Source organism: Mandrillus leucophaeus, unplaced genomic scaffold (assembly GCF_000951045.1).
Source record: "Mandrillus leucophaeus isolate KB7577 unplaced genomic scaffold, Mleu.le_1.0 Scaffold526, whole genome shotgun sequence".
Classification (NCBI taxonomy): Eukaryota; Metazoa; Chordata; class Mammalia; order Primates; family Cercopithecidae; genus Mandrillus; species Mandrillus leucophaeus.
This window is the reverse complement of record NW_012105653.1, coordinates 1081852-1097849: the sequence shown is the minus strand read 5'-3', so window position 1 is coordinate 1097849 and position 15998 is coordinate 1081852. Positions and strand designations below refer to the sequence as shown.

Sequence of the window (15998 nt, the reverse complement as noted above, 5' to 3'; positions counted from 1 at the left end):
GGGGAGCCTACCGGCAGGGTGGGTGTTCTCAGTCCCCACGGCATTGGGGGCTAAGGGGAGCCTACCAGCAGGGTGGGTGCTCTCAGTCCGCACGGCGTTGGGGGCTAAGGGGAGCCTCTACCAGCAGGGTGGGTGTGGGAGTGGGGAGCCAGCCAGTCTCTTCTCCGTGCTAAGTTACTGTTGTGGCTTTAACTAAAGCTTCTGTAATACCTGCTTCTTAGAGGAATCCAAATCCCTGTTGCCTTGGGGCCAACTTCGTAATCTTACAAATCTGGATCTAATTTTCACCAAAATCTCAAGGGAAGAGCCGCTGGGACTCAGACAGATAAGCAACACCTGTTATGTGCTGTTCCCATTTTCTCTTTGACTTTGGCGTTGTCCATATTCTTCTTCTGAGCCTAACTGTAGGCTCTTCAGACCGAGCCTACAGTTCTGGAAATAAACCAGTGTGCTGGGGTGGGGCGAGCCTGACCTCCTGCAAGCTGTGCCCCGGCAGCCAGGCTGAGAGGCAGAGCAAGCAGTGCAGGTGGAACCATCGCCTGCTAGCACGTGGGTTCTGGAGGCTGCAGCAGGCAGACTCTGGAAATTCCCTGAGGCCTGTGTTCAGTACAGACAGGGAACTTTTATAGGCACCTGTGGCCTCTTCTGCTGGTGGGAAGGGAGGTGCTATGAGCACTGAGCTGGTTGGAACAGAAGGGCTCTCCTCTCGTGGGCTCTGTCGAGTGAGTCCTGCAACTTCCCCCTGTGGGATTCTGGGGTGCGGTGATGAAGCAGCGCAGAGCTCATCTGAGTGGATGTTTCCCAGGGGAGCCAGTAGTTTTGGAAGCACTTGGTTTTTCCATTCCCATGTCTTGGAGAACTCTTCCCCCCTCCTGAGAGAGAGCGATGAACGTAGGCCTCATGGAGAAGCACAGGTGGGCCTTCCCTGGGCTGTGTGTGGTCTGTGCGGACCTCTGAGGGCCACTTCATTTTGCAGGTAGGGACCCATCTCCCGTTGCTGGTTAGTGCCAGAGCCCACTCCTAGCCCCATCGCGGGGCTGTTTTTCCGCTACAGCAAGATCGGGAAATAAGTAGTAATGAACACTTTGTTGAAGATTTTTGTTTACTTTGAGGTCTTTTATTTCTTGTAATACTGAATTGGTTATATGCTTCGTAGAATTTTTGTTTGTTTGTTTTTTTCTTGAGACAGAATCTCGCTCTGTTGCCCAGGCTGGAGTGCAGTGGTGCCGTCTCGACTCACTTCAAGCTCTGCCTCTCATGTTCACGCCATTGCCATTCTCCTACCTCAGTCTTCTGAGTAGCTGGGACTACAGACGCCCGCCACCAGACTGGCTAATTTTTTGTATTTTTGGTAGAGATGGGGTTTCACCGTGTTAGCCAGGATGGTCTCGATCACCAAGAAATTGAGAAAGAAGATGACAGAACTTTGAAAGTTGAAAGGCAAATGGACAAACAGAGCAGATCTGAACCTAGAAAGCTGTGAGATGCATGTGAGTGTGAGTGTGTGTGTAGTGTGCGTGTGTGTGCATGTGTATTTACCCATGCAGGTCTGTGTGTACACGTGTGTGTGTATGTGTGTGCAGGTGAGTGTGTATATAGGTGCGCACACACGTGTGTGTGTGGGAGGTGTGTGCGTGTGTGGTGTGTGTGCATCTGTTGTATGTGTGTGTGTTGAGGGGACTGGGAAGTGAGTTTCTTGTGTTGCAGACAGTGCCCCCACGTCTTCGGAATGGCGTTACTGTGCGGCTGAACATGGGGAGGCAGTAGAGGTAGTGTTGACATAGGAAAGCTGTGGAAAACCTGTGTGAGGAGTCAGCCTCTCAGCCCTCTCCTACTCAGTCTGCTTCCGCCCTGGAAGGTGACCTGGGAGCCTGCCGTGTGTTGGGGGACTGTCCTAAACGGAAAGCAGGGCACAGGATAGCTTCACCCCAGCCCCTCCTTATTTGGCCCCAGAACACTGGGAACCTAGGAACAGATGCAGGAGGGAGGGAAAGGAGCCACTGGGTGGGTGAGGAAGCTAGACGCTGGGGCCTTGGAGCGTGGCTCCAAGAAAGGCTTGGAGGGTGATGTCAGGATGAGCGGGTCTGCAGTGGTCAGCCCCATGGCTAGGAGTTTAGAAAGAAATCAACCTAAGTTCATAAAGCACCAAGCAAAGCAGTCGGGAGACCCTGATTCCCTGTGAGAAACAGAAACATTGTGCAAGAAGGGAGCTGCAGCATCAGGTGTAGGTACCAGGTGCACAGCTGGCGAGGGGAGTCCTGGAGAGTGGGGAGGAGGGCGAGGTAGGGGCTCAGGAGAGTTGGTGCTCATCTTTTGTAGCAGGAAGCTAACAGCTGATACATAAAATTGTAAGATCACGAATAGCAAATGCAAACTCAGTGATTAGAAATACGGAGATAAAGAAATGCCACAGGAGGCTAAGAGCTCACAGAAAGATTGTGATGTGGGGGACAAGGGAGGGGCAGGGCCACTGCTTTTCATAAGCTTTATCGAATTATTTGCTTTTAAAAACTGTATATTTATAGTTTTATTAAAAATAAAAAATTTTAAAGGTTATATGGGCAAATACTGTTTTGTAAAAAGTTGATGAACCTCAGGCCCTGAGCTCCCTTGCTTGCCCTGCTCCTGCCAGGTCAGACTTCCACTGCCCTTGCCCTCTGGTCCTCTCCACTGCACAGGCCCAGCCTCTGGCTTGGTGAATCTGAGGCAGAGCTTTCTACTCAGGTTGCTTGAGCTCTGCAGCGTTAGGCCTGGTGAGTGCCTCTTGCCCAGTGCTCCAGGGGCTGTGGGGAAATTTCAGTCCAGACTGTCTGCGTCAGGCATTCAGGACACACTTCCATGCCCTGCTTTTTAACTGAATAGTATTCTGCAAAGTGTTCGACCTTACCTAGTTTGAAAACATTATTTTTAGAAGGTTGCATGGTTTCCCATGTATGGATCTAGGTATCATTTATTGGATTATTCCCTTTTTGTTAATTTTTTTCTGATTTCCACTAATATCCGTAATACAAGGTAAACATCCTTGTGCATAAATCCACAGCGGCTTCCTCTCTTTTGTAGGCAGTGTTCACACCTACAGAATTCCTGGGTCAGAGGACATGGACATTTAAAAGAGGCATAATGTGTAATTGCCAGGCTGATCTCAAAAGTGCCAGTTTGTACTGGAACAAGCTGTACCAGAGCACCTGTGCTGTTGTATCCTGACACACCAGGTGCTGCATACGTCTCCATCTCAAAATGCAGAAGCGAACTGAACACACACAGCTTTAGCTCTTTAACAATAATGTCGTTTTCCCCGTGCTCATAAGTAAGCACTCTTGCGTTATTGAAGATACTCTGCTTTTATGTTGGTGGGAGGAATTTTCCCCAGTTGAGTCGTGCACCTTTTCGTCTCATCTGTAGCATTTTGGGTGGCTCTCTCAGTATTTTCCCTTGTGATGTCATCTTCTATTGTGTTTACATTTAGAAAATCCTTTTCTTGGGATTTAGTTAGGTGTATGTTCTTAGATCTAAGTTAGTTCTCTTATATTAGAAACACCATTTATTAAAACATACTTCATTTTTCTGATGATTCATGCTGCAACTTCTGTTATGTATGTGTACCACATGTGAAAATATTGTGTATTTTAGTGTCTGTTTCTGAATTCTCTAATTGACCTCTTTGTTGTAGTGCTGGTACACTGTTTTAATTATTTTAGTTTCATGGTATATTTCCATATCTGATAAAGGTAACCAATATTTCAAAAAACATTTTGGTGGTTCTTGGCTACCTACTTTCTAAATGAACTTTAGAATGATTTTCAAGTTTAAAAAGTTAATCATATTGAGGTTTCTTTTCAAATGGATCAGATCTGTAATTTAAATTATAAACGGCTGATATTTTAACAATATTTAAATAGTTTCCTATATAGAAAAGGAATTCCTCTTTCCATTTATTCTGTTATTAGCCTTCAGTTACATTTCATAGCTTTCTTGCTATAGGTTTTATCTTTCAAATTCTTTTCCAACTAATTTGTGTTATTTGGTTATTGTAATTGGGACTTTTCCCATTGCATTTATCAAATATTTAACATTATATAGGAAAACTATCAGTTTTTATATATTTGAATGTGGTCATGTGTTAAAATGGTTTTATTTGCAAGAGGGTTTTCGGGTGAAATTTGACTTATTTTTACCCTGACCCAAATGCATTCACCATGAAGTTTGCTTGCCGTAGCTATCTGGTAAATATTCTTCATTAAGCTACAGAAGTTTTCTTCTATTCCTATTTATTAAGTTATGTGTTTTTTAAAATCGAAAATGAAAGCTGCATTTCACTAAATGTGTTCATTGCTACTATTTAGGCGGTCATGTGATTCCTGCTTTTGTCTCTCAATGGAGTGAATTCTGTTCCTGACATTCCAAGTGTTGATTCTTGGAATAAATACTGTTAAGCCATAGCTCTTCCAATTATAATATGCTCCCAGTATCTTACTGGGACTAGAATAAGGGTTAATAATAGGGTTAGGGCTAGAGTTAAGGCTAGCATAAGGGTTGGGGTTACTGTTAGTGTTCAAGTTATTGTAAAGGTTAGGATTAGGGTTAGTGTTAGGGTTATCGTGAGGGTTATGGCTAGGGTGATATTGCTCTATAAGATTCTTTTTTTTCTAATTTTTATATGATTTTGGTAATATATAGCTTGCTTTCATAACATGATTTGAGAATCTTCCCATGTTTTTCTATCCTTTATTTAAATAACAGATTTTCCTGTCCTCTGTTTAGAAATGCAAATGTTATCAGCCTTTGATAGAATTCTACCTTTGATAAAATTCATCTATCAAAGCCGCTAAGCCTGGAGTCTATTTTGGAGACTGATTTTTTAGGGTCTATATAATTTCTTCCATGGTTATTGATTTTATACACATTTTCTTATACACCAATGGTTTTTTCTTAGGAAACAGTCAATTTTAAGCAAGTTTTTAGGTATATAGGTAAAAATGTATATATGTTATATATACACACACGTATGTATGTAATATATATGTTGTGTTCTTGTCATTTTCAGTCTTTTAAAATTTTAAATTTAATTTAATTTTTATTTTTATTATTTTTTTTTTTAGAAACAGAGCCACACTCTGTTGGATGTTGATCTCAGCTCACCGCAGCCTTGAACTACTGGGCTCAAGCGATCCTTCCACCTCAGTCTCCCAAGTAGCTGGGACTACAGGCATGTGCCAACACATCTAGCTAATTTAAAAAATTTTTTTAGGGACTGGGGTCTTGCTTAGATACTCAAGCTGGTCTCAAACTTCTTGGCCTCAAGCGATCTTCCTGCCATGGCCTCCCAAAGTGCTAGGATTACAGGTGTAGGCCACCATGCCGGGCCTAGTTTTTCAGTCATTTTATCTGTTACTGTGTTCCCTTTATTTCAAATACTTACTTCAGCATTTTAGTCACATTTGTCTAATTTTTTCTCCAAAATAGCTTTCAGTTATATTGATCATTTATAATTTTACTATTAATTTCTCATTTTAGCGTACATTATAATTATAATTCTCTTTTTCTTCAAGTTAATGCTATTATTTTAATAGTTTCCTGAGTGCTTCTTTGAACATTTTCATTTATTTTCCAGCTAATGCATTTGACTCTCAATCTTCTTCTAAGACACTTTTAACTCTGTTCTACTGGCTTTATATGTACTGACCTGTTGTCGCTCATGTTTTTATTCTTTAATTTAAAAGATTAGTTTCTTGGTAGTCCTGTCTAGGAGGACTATTCTTTTGTTGTTAGGTTTCTACTTTTTAAGTATCATGTTTGCCCTGTGTTGGTCAGAGAGGAACTGGGCCCTTTGTGATTGTGGGTGTTTTGTAGGAGATGGCTGTGGGGCTTGGGGATGGAAGAGTGGCGCCCACTGTGGGCATGTCACAGGCTGTCACAGAGCAACAGGGTGCAGTGTGAGCAGTGGAGAAGGTGCCCAGAGGGACCCCATGGGGTTGTATGCTGCCTGTGGTCCTGGGAGATGGAGTGATCGCATTGGAAGAAAAACAGTCTGGCGTTTGCGGGGAGCAGACAGACTTCTGTGTGAGACCCACAGGAGACGTGCCATGGAGGCTTTTGGAATCCCAGCTCACAGCTGAGGGGACGGTGTGGGGCATACAGAGAGCCATGTGCCAAGAGGAAGAGTTGAACCTGGGGGAAAGGGTAAGCCATGGAAACACAGAGCTTCCCAGACCCACCAGCTTTATTTCATAAGGTCAGATGCTCTTGTTGACATCACCGTTCCAAGATGGGAGGGCTGGGCTCTGTGAGGCCCTCCGTGGCCTGGGCTCTGGGTGGCCTGCCATTCTTGGTGTGTGGTTTCTGTCTCTTGCTGTGTTGTCATGACTGCAGAGTTGGAAGGAACCCAGGTGCACCTCGTGTGTTCTAGCTTGTGGATGCAACAGGGAGCAACTTCATTTTAAGAATTGGAGGCCCAAGTTATGCTGACTTGTATCATGGTATCTGAGACCAGGTGTGTCTAACATGTGCCAGGCGACCCTCTCTGCAGAGGAGGTGGGCAACGCATTCTCCTGCTGGGCAGCCTTGGGCTCAGCCAAAGCTCTGTCTTCACAGATAAGGGGAGGAGAGGACAGGGGAAGAGCTTCTGCCTCCATAGGCAAGGATGAGGACATAGGAGGCACTGAATAGTGGCCAGGAGAGGAGTGAGTGAGGACCTGGGGTCACCCACGCTTCAGAGCGAGGCACACTTGCAAGAGTGTTGGCGTTGTGTGACGGCAGACATAGCGCCCACACGGTGTTGTGTCAGCATCACTGGATCAGTCCATTTTCATACTGCTCTGAAGATATACCGTAGACTGGGTAATTTATAAAGAAAAAGAGGTTTAGTGGACTCAGTTCCGCATGGCTCGGGAGGCCTCACAATCATGGCCGAAGGGGAAGGAGGATCAAAGGTGCATCTTACATGGTGGCAGGCAAGAGACCATGTGCAAGGGAACTGCCTTTTTATAAAACCATCATTTCTGGTGAGACTCACTCACTGCCATGAGAACAGCATGAGAAAAACCCACCCCCATGATTCAATCACCTCCCACCGGGTCCTGCCCACAACATGTGGGGATTATGGGACCTACAGTTCAAGATGAGATTTGGGTGCGGAAACAGCCAAGCCATATCAATTGCAAAGCCCACCGGGCATCCTTATTCTAAGAGGAGCACAGGCTGGGGGGTGAGTTCTGGGCCTGATGAATCTCCTGGATTCTAGCCAGCACAAACCCTGGCATTCATGGGCGCTGCTGCGGTGACGCAGCAGGGCTGTTCCAGCCCTCCCAGCCAAGACCCAGGGCCTGCAGGGATGGGCGGCACTATTTCACTGTGGAAATGTGGGCCCCAGAACTAGGGGGGCCAGGGAAGACCTGGAGGTCTTGGCCGGCTGGGGCAGGGCGTTTTCACATGCTCTCAGTCACAGAGGCTGAGGTCTTGCCCTTTCTCCGCTCCTCGCCAGCCAGCAGAAGCTCTGTAGCCTCAGCGAATCTCAGGTTCTTTATTTGGAAATGGTGTAGCCACCTCTCGAGGGAGGACAGACTGCCATGGGCCCAGCGGAGGTCTCATGGCACTGGTGCCCTTCTTTCCTTCCTCCTGAGTTTTCTCCTTGGCTAGGTAGCGTTCCTTCTGGACCTTCTCCGCTTTGCTTTTTTCCCTCTCACAGGGATTTGGAGAGTGCTGCCCTCCCGGAGGTTGAGATCAGATTGCAGCCTGGCATGGAGGGATGATCATTTTTCGTGATGACTCATCCCTCCTCCGTGCCGTGCTGCCAGGCTGTCTGGCGACCCTGCGTGCAGAGACAGTGATGGATCTGGAGAGCCGTTGTTGCTGGTCCGTGGTGGCCAGGGATGGCATGTCAGATGGAGAAGAATTTCCTCTGTGTGCACATTTAGACAGGTGGGAGTCAGCATTTCTGTGTGCTTTTATTTTACAAAGGCACCATCCGTTCATTGGAGATACAGCCTGTCTACACTTGCTCGTCAGCGTGCATGGTGAGCCGCATCCATCCCGGTCTCCTGCTCCTCCCAGGCCTCCGTCGTCTTCCTCTGGATGTGCGGTGACACTTGACAGCTTACTTCATTCTGTGTAGCGTTCATGCCTTTGTGCCGTAGGCCCTGTGCGAATTGTGTCACAGAGGCCACCCTATCTTTGGCGATGAAGGGCAGTCAGTGATAGAGCTAGGTTGAGGCTTTCGGTGTGGGTGTGAGCTTTACTCCAAGTGCTCTGGCCATTTTGCTTTTCTGAGGTACAGGCTGAGCTATAGCCCTACAGCTTTGTTCCCTTGGTAGTGAGTAAATGGGTTTGACTTTACCCACCTGTTTCCCAGCCTCTGCCTTCGCAGCAAACCCAAGATGGGACTCCTCCGAACACGGCTGCATCCACGTGTACCTTCTTTGCTGAGCTTGTGCCTCTGGCCACATCCAGCAGGGCTGGTTGCAGTTGGGGGCAGCTGTTGTTAGGAGCACAGCAGTGAGCTGTTGTCATCGTTCCCTTGTGTTAAGCTGGCAGAGTCTGAGCACAAGTCCTGGGAAGAGAAGTGTCCGGTTAGGGACCCAGCTGGGCTGGTGGAGCAGGACTAGCCTGAGAATCCAGAGACTCTGTTCTGCTTCCGTCCCTGCTCCCAGATCACCACGTGACCTCGGCTGGGTTCCTTCCCTCTCTGTGGTGCTTTTCCATCTGTGAGACTGGATCTCCTGACCTGTTCCTGCCCTGACCCTTGGGGGAAGGTTGTTTCAGCTTTTACAAAGAGGGCAAGAACCACCAATGTCTTTCTAGGAACAAACATATGACCTGTGAGAAGATGGTTTCCTTAATCATTACTATATTTGCTGCAAAGGTTCCTCACTTAATTCCTGTAATTCTCCAAAACCTTGGAGAATTAACCCTTTTTATCAGTAAAGAAACAGAAACTAAAGATGAGTCAGCATTGGAGCAGAGTCCAGCCCATGGTTCCCCCTTTTCAGAACCTTCTCTCCTTCACTTTATTACTATTAGATTGTAAGAAGTTCACATCTCAAGTACTCATGGTCAAATTACCACCCAGAGTCACAGATATTTTACTCCTTCACCAGCATTTAATGAGAGTGTCTGTGTGAGCACCCCTCAGTCACGCTGCATCACCAAGAAGCACTTTTTCTTTGTTCCAGCTTGAGAAGGGAGGAAAGCACAGCAGATGAGAGCTGAAAGATGGCATTGGACTTGGCACAGGGATGGTCGAGAGGTCCTGAGTCACTTTGAGAAGGTGCAGAGGAAGCCAGATTGCGCCAGCTTGAGGAGTGAGGGAGAGGGAGGGGTGGAGATGGCTGTGTGAAATGTTTGACTCTGAAAACTTGGGGCCTAGAAGGGAGGTGTTTGGGTTGCATCTTTAGTATTAGCTACTTGGTTGTGTTTAAAGCCTGAAAATGAGTTAGTAGAGAAACTTTGAAAATTAAGAGACAGAGAGCACGTGGGTGCTGCTAGACATTGGTCCCTGAGGAGTCAAGAGAGTTATTTGGAGGGTGGAGAGGTGCTGTTTCCTGGGCATAGGGGTGTCCTCTCATCACCACAGCACCATTTTACAAAACCCATCTTAATGCTACACCCCCAGTATTTCCAGTTCCCTCAGTAATGTCTTTTATATTGTTTTCCCTGCAGCACAGGATATGGTCTGGGATCAGGTGTTGGCATCTACTTGTGTGTCTGTCGTCTCTGTCAATCAGGAACATTTTCCACAGCCTTTCTGTGACTTTCATGACATTGACGTTTTGAAAAATAGTCTCTTTTAATAAGTAGACGTTTCCTCCTTTGGGGCGTGTCCGGGGACTCCTGTGATAGGATTCAGTGGTGCACGCTTGGCTGGTGCCTGCCTCCATGGGATTGTGCTTCCTCAGGGCCTCACCTCGCCAGGTGCAGAGCAACCCTGTGCCCCACCTTGGGGCGTGAGGTTGCTGACTCACTGCAGAGCTGTTTGGCTTCTCCCGACTTTGGTTACCACTCATGACTAATAAACCATCTGCAGGAAGCTCCTGGAAGACCATGTGGAAATCCTACATCTCGTGACATTTCCCCTGGACTTAGCCGTGGTTGGTTTCTGCCTAGACCCGTCTTTACTGTGATGGCTGTAAGTGGCGCTTGTGCAGCTCCCGTGCAGACTTAGCTATCTGCTGGGAGCAGGCCCCTCCCTTCTTCCCCATTTGCTTATCTGTTCATCTCTTACCAACTTCTTGTCCTGGACTCCTGTGTCTTAATTCACCGCTGTCCTAGTGTCTCATTCATCACTGTCCTTGAGGATTTTGTGCTCAAATTCTCTTAGATTTGATCAGTGGGAGCCCACCAGACCAGTTCCCGGTTCCTTCCCTCTTTAGTTCCCAGCTTCCTTTCTCTTCCTGCTACCATCTGCCTCATTTAAAGAAACAGTTTCCTAACTTTTCCATATAATGTTTCAGGTCCATCTTGTACCTAACCTACCCAGCCCTGGAGTCCACCAGATAGATGTTCGAAGGGCTCTAGTTTTTGTAGTGTGAAAATGTTACCAAGGAACAATGTCTGGGTACGAGATAGGCTTATTGCTGTCAGATGTCTTTGCTTCTAACACTGTTAGGGGTCAGAGCTGGGAAGTACGTGCATGTACACATACACACCTCTGTGTAAATATACATGCATGTAAGTGTGTGTGTGTGTGTGTATATATGCACATATACATGCATATATCTGCGTGTATAAAACAGACGAGTCCCACAATGTCCTTTCTCTTCCTGTTATCCCCACGCCTTGTACATGACAGTGATGTTCCAAGGTGGTCTCTCACCAGCTCCTGGAGCTGCACATCTCTTCCCAGTTCTGTGTTTAGTGACATTATGGCAGTAGGTTGGCAATCGCCCATAGTGGGAGGGTTTGCACATGGAAAGAAACTGGCAAACACTACAGGCCGGGTCCCCCCTCCCACCCCAGGAGCTGTTTGTTAAACGTTTGCTGGCATACCTCTAGGCAAACACATTTTTACAATTAGCCCTCCATATGTATGTTTTCTGTTTCTCTTCTTTCTCACCTAAAATGTACATAATGTATCTTGCTACATATGTTCTCTTTTTACTATTTTTATTGTAAATGAATATAACATTACATTTGCTATTTTAGCTGTTTTTAAGTGTATAATTCAGTGGCATTAATTACATTCACAGTGCCATGCCACCATACATCTCCCTTTTTGTACTTTGTGTTTTCTATTAAACAGCATCCCTGGAGTCGCCCCGTACCAGGGCGGAGTGATCGTCCTCATTCTTCCTTTTGCTTCCTCTGCTGCCCAGTGCTGCATCCTCGTTTGGGTTTCGTGATGGTGGGATGATGACGTAGTTTATGATATTTTGCAGTTACACACATTGCAGTGGTGAATAGCCTTGTGCATTTGTATTTGTGTGACTGTATCTCCTGGAAAGGCCTTAGCGGTGTGATAGTTGGGTTCCGTGGCAGTGCTCAGTGCTCCTACTTCAGTTAGACAGTTGCAAATCCCCGTCAAGGGGTGGCCACCGCCCTCACCACCCACAGCCACACCATGGGGTCTGTTCTTCAGCTCATGAATTTTTGCCAAAGTGATGCCTGAACAGTGTAGCTCAGTGTAGTTTTAATTTGCATTTCTCTTCTTGTGAGTGAAGTAGAACATCTTTTTATATGTTTAAGGACATTTTTATGTCTCTTTTCATGTATTTTATACATTTTTCTACACAGTTTTTGGTCTTTTTTGTCCCCTCAATTTAAACATTTATTTATTTATTGGTATCTTAGGGATATTATTTATTTTACTGTGGAATACATTGCAAATATTTTCTTCCATTTAGTATTTCTGTCAAATTTTTTCATGTCATTTTGCTGTGCCAAGGATTTTTTAATTTTTATAGTCAAATTTATCTGTCTTTTATCTAGATTTTTAATTCACAATTAGAAAGCCTTTTCTACACCCAGATTAAAGAGGAAATCACTCATGTTTTATTCTAGTACTTGTGTAGTTTAATTTTTTATTAGTTTATTTTCATGAATTTTTCAATTGTTGATTTTTTTCTATGGGATATTTTTCTGCTTCATTAATTTATGTTTTTATTTCTTCCTTTTGTTTTTTTCCAGTTCATGTTTCTGTTCTTTTTCAAATTTATGTTGGATGTTTGCTCATTGATATTCAGCTTTTTAAAAATGTAGATAAGCATTTAAAGTTGTACATTTCCCTCAAAGTATGTTGCAGTGCATAGATTTAGATATATAGTACTTTTATTATCCTTAACTTATAAATGTTATCTTGTTTCTACTGTGACTCCTTTTTTGGCTTATGAGTTACTTAGAAGTATTTCTCAATTCCAAATACACAGAGCTTTAAAATCCATGTAAAAATATACATTTATATATAAATAATTTTAAGTGTTTTAGTTTCTAAGTTCACTGCATTGTGGACCAGGTGATCTTTGTGTTTGTAGTCAAAGGGCAGCTCACATATGGTCACGTATCATAAATGACCTGTGTATCTGAGAGTGGAATCTTTTCTACAATTTTGAATATACGCTTTCTGTATATGGCCATTAAGTGAAGCTTAATAATCTTGTCTTCTCTGTCCTCATAGATATTTTTCTTTGTGGCACCCTCCTGTAATCTCAGCATTTTGGGAGGTTGAAGGTGAGAGGGTTGCTTGAGGCCAGGAGTTCGAGACAAACCTAGGCAACATAGCAACCCTGTCTCTCCAAAAATTTAAAAAAAAAAAAAAAAAATTAGCTGAGCATGGTGGTGTGCACCTGTAGTCCTAGCTGCTCAAGAGCTCAAGAAGATCCTTGAGCCCAGGAGGGTCGAGGCTGTAGTGAGCTATGATCGTACCACTGCATGACAGCCTGGGTGACAGAGCAAGACCCCGTCTCCAAAAAATAAAAAAAAGAAAAGAAAAATGTTTCTCCAACTGATACATCAGCCACTATGACAGTTGTGTTCACATATGCTGGTATGATTGGATTAATTGATTTGCCTATTTTCTTATATTTCTGTTCATTTTTGCTCTTAGGTCTATGTAAGTTTAGAATTGTTGTAGTATCTTGCTGATAAATTGAACTTTTTAATCTTTATGTAAGGTAGTCTATCTCTGCTAGTGCTTCTTGTTTTAAAGCAAACTTTGTCTGATGTATTTGCCTAGTATATATTTTTCTTTCCCCTTTTCTCAGTATCTCTGTATCTGAGTTATGTTTTAGTGAATCTTTTAAAATGGGATGTAATGGATTTTTGTTTTATCCTTCCTGACAATCTTTGCCTTTTAAAGACTAGAACATTTACTTTACTTTCATTTATTTTAATTACTTGTAATTTGGACTGCATTCTACCACTTTATTTTGGACTTTCTATTTAGCTCAACTGTCTTATTTTTTCTTTCTTCCCTTCTTTTGATTTACAGATGACTGTTTTACTCATCAGTTTTCTCCTTCACTGTATAATTTCAGTTTCTCTTATTGTTTGTGTTTGTCTTATATGTAGGCTTAATTTATCAAGGTCCAGAATTAGTCAGTACTCTGTCCACATTCCAGAGAATGCAGGAATCTCACAGTGTTCACCTCTGATGATTCTCTCCTGACTTGAATGGCATTTTCATTCTCAACTGTTGTATTTTTAATATCGTGCAGCCTTCTCTAACATTTTATACATTGGTGCCTGTTTAGATTTACTCATACCTCACAACATTCATTACTGTTTGTTGCCACTTGTACCACAGATAATGCTTCTTCTAAAATGCATCGTGGTGAGAATGTGGTTAAAAAACTATTTTTAACTGAAACCTTCTCCCTTCTTTTTTTCAAAACCTGTATTTTATTTTTAATTTTTAATAAGTAAAATGTATTTTACTTATTAAGTCATTCTGAAATTGTTTTACCCAAGACTTCTTTCCAAAATTAAATTTTCATAGAAAAATATTGGCATGTGGCATAGAAAAAGCTTGGACTACAAGTTTAGGAGTAGTGATGAGTCTTTGTTCAACATATATATAATATTATCATAATGAAAATGGTTATGATAAGAATAGTTCAAGTACCCAGTAAAAAATTGATGCTGAAAAACCAAGAAAACTTTTAAATTGTGTCCTGGAAATCTAAGGTATTGACTTATTTGTTGTATCTTTGCCAGTACAGTTTTTTTTATTTTGGTGATTAATGTCAGTGGCTCGTCTCTTTTGCCGTGGTTGTTTAAATTAGGCCTGCTAACCTACCCAAATCTGCTGGTGTTTCTATTTGTGACCCACCAGAAATTATCTCAGATTTTCAGCAGCATTTAAAAAATATTGCTTGTTGACATAGCTAGAAAATAGCTAGAAAATATTCATGAGTTTTAAATTTAGCATGACACCTTGTATCTTCTCACAGCCACATAAAGACTTAAATGGTAATTGCCTGTGTATCCCACATTAGAGTTTAGTAGAGAGTTTGAAAATCTAGTAATAGAGAAACTAATACTAACTCCTGCTCCTCTGGGTTGAAGTTCTGGGTGGAAGATTATTTTCTTAGAGTATGGAAGAGATTGTATTCTACCGTCTTTGGCTTCCATTGCTATTGAGAAGCCATCTTTCAATTTAAATAATACTCAGTTCAAGGAATTTCTTTTAAAATTCTGGTTACTTTTAAGATCTGTTTGTCTTTGGTGTTTTACAATTTTACTATGGTGCATTTAAGTGTAGATTTCTTGTATTTATCTTGCTTGGGATTGTTCTTGGTATCTTGTTTAACATCAAGTATATTGAGATATAATTTACATAGTATAAAATTCACCCTTTTAAGGATACAGTTTTATGAGTTTCGACAAATATATGCAGATATTAGCTGTCAACACAATCATATTATATATAGAATATTTTCACCAGCTCAAAGTTGCCTCCTGACCCTTCCCCTGAAGCCCCTGACAATCGCTGATTTGTTTAACTGCAGCTCTGCCTTTCTCAGAATGTGGAATCATACGGTATGTGACGTTCTGATTCTGCTTTATCCCTTGCCCATGATACTTTTGAGATGCATTCATACTGTTGCTGAGTAATTTTTGATAAATATGCCACAATTTATACATCCATTCACCTATTGATAGAAAGTTGGAGATTTACAGTTTTAGAGATTATGAATAAATCTGCTATAAACTTTCTTGTACCGGTCTTTATGTGGATGTATGTTTTCGTTTTTCATAGGTAAATACATAGGAGTGGGCTTTTCTAGATCATATGGTAAGTCTATGTTTAATTTTGTAAGAAACTCCCAACGAATGCATTGTCCCAAGTTGCTGCACCAGTCAGTGTACATTCCCACAAGCAGTGCATGAGAGTTCCTGTTGCTTGTGAAATAAATGGTCAGCATTCGGTGTTGTCAGCTTTTAAAATTTTCTCCTTTCTAGTGGGCATGTAGTGGTATCACATTATAGTTTTAATTTGCATTTTCCTGGTGACGTGTGATACGGAACCTTCCTCCCATGCTTGTTTGCCATCTGTATGTCTTCTGTGGTGAAGTGTCTGTTCATACATTTTGCCTGTTAAAATTAAAACATTGTGTACTGTTTGTTTTCTTATTGTTGATTTGTGAGGGTTTATTATATACTATGAATACCAGCCATTTATCAGATATGTATTTTCCAAATGTTTGATCCTAAAGTGTGCCCTGAATTTTTACTTTCTTGATGTCTTTAAAGAAACAGAAGTGTTTAATCTTAGTAAAGTACAATTTGTCAATTTTTGTCTTTTATGGTTTGTATTCCCTGTGTCCTAAGAATTCTGCACATTCCCAAGGTCATAAAGATTATCTCCTGTTTTCTCCTAGAAATTATATAGTTTTAGGTCTTTTAATTAGGTCTCTGATCTGTTCTCCACCCCCCATCATTTTGAGCCAGTTTAAAAATATATAGTGCAAGGCCGGGCGCGGTGGCTCAAGCCTGTAATCCCAGCACTTTGGGAGGCCAAGACGGGCGGATCACGAGGTCAGGAGATCGAGACCATCCTGGCTAACACG

General features: G+C 42.9%; 1 protein-coding gene across 1 annotated transcript in view; it reads left to right on the top strand.

Annotated features, from left to right (window-relative positions):
• Positions 1-15998, top strand: part of PCBP3 (poly(rC) binding protein 3) — a 196275-nt gene that overhangs the window by 1915 nt on the left and 178362 nt on the right. The window contains exon 2 of the mRNA XM_011996843.1: positions 9168-9262. The gene's annotated coding sequence lies outside the window, so the exon portion shown is untranslated. The remainder of the gene's footprint in view (positions 1-9167; positions 9263-15998) is intronic.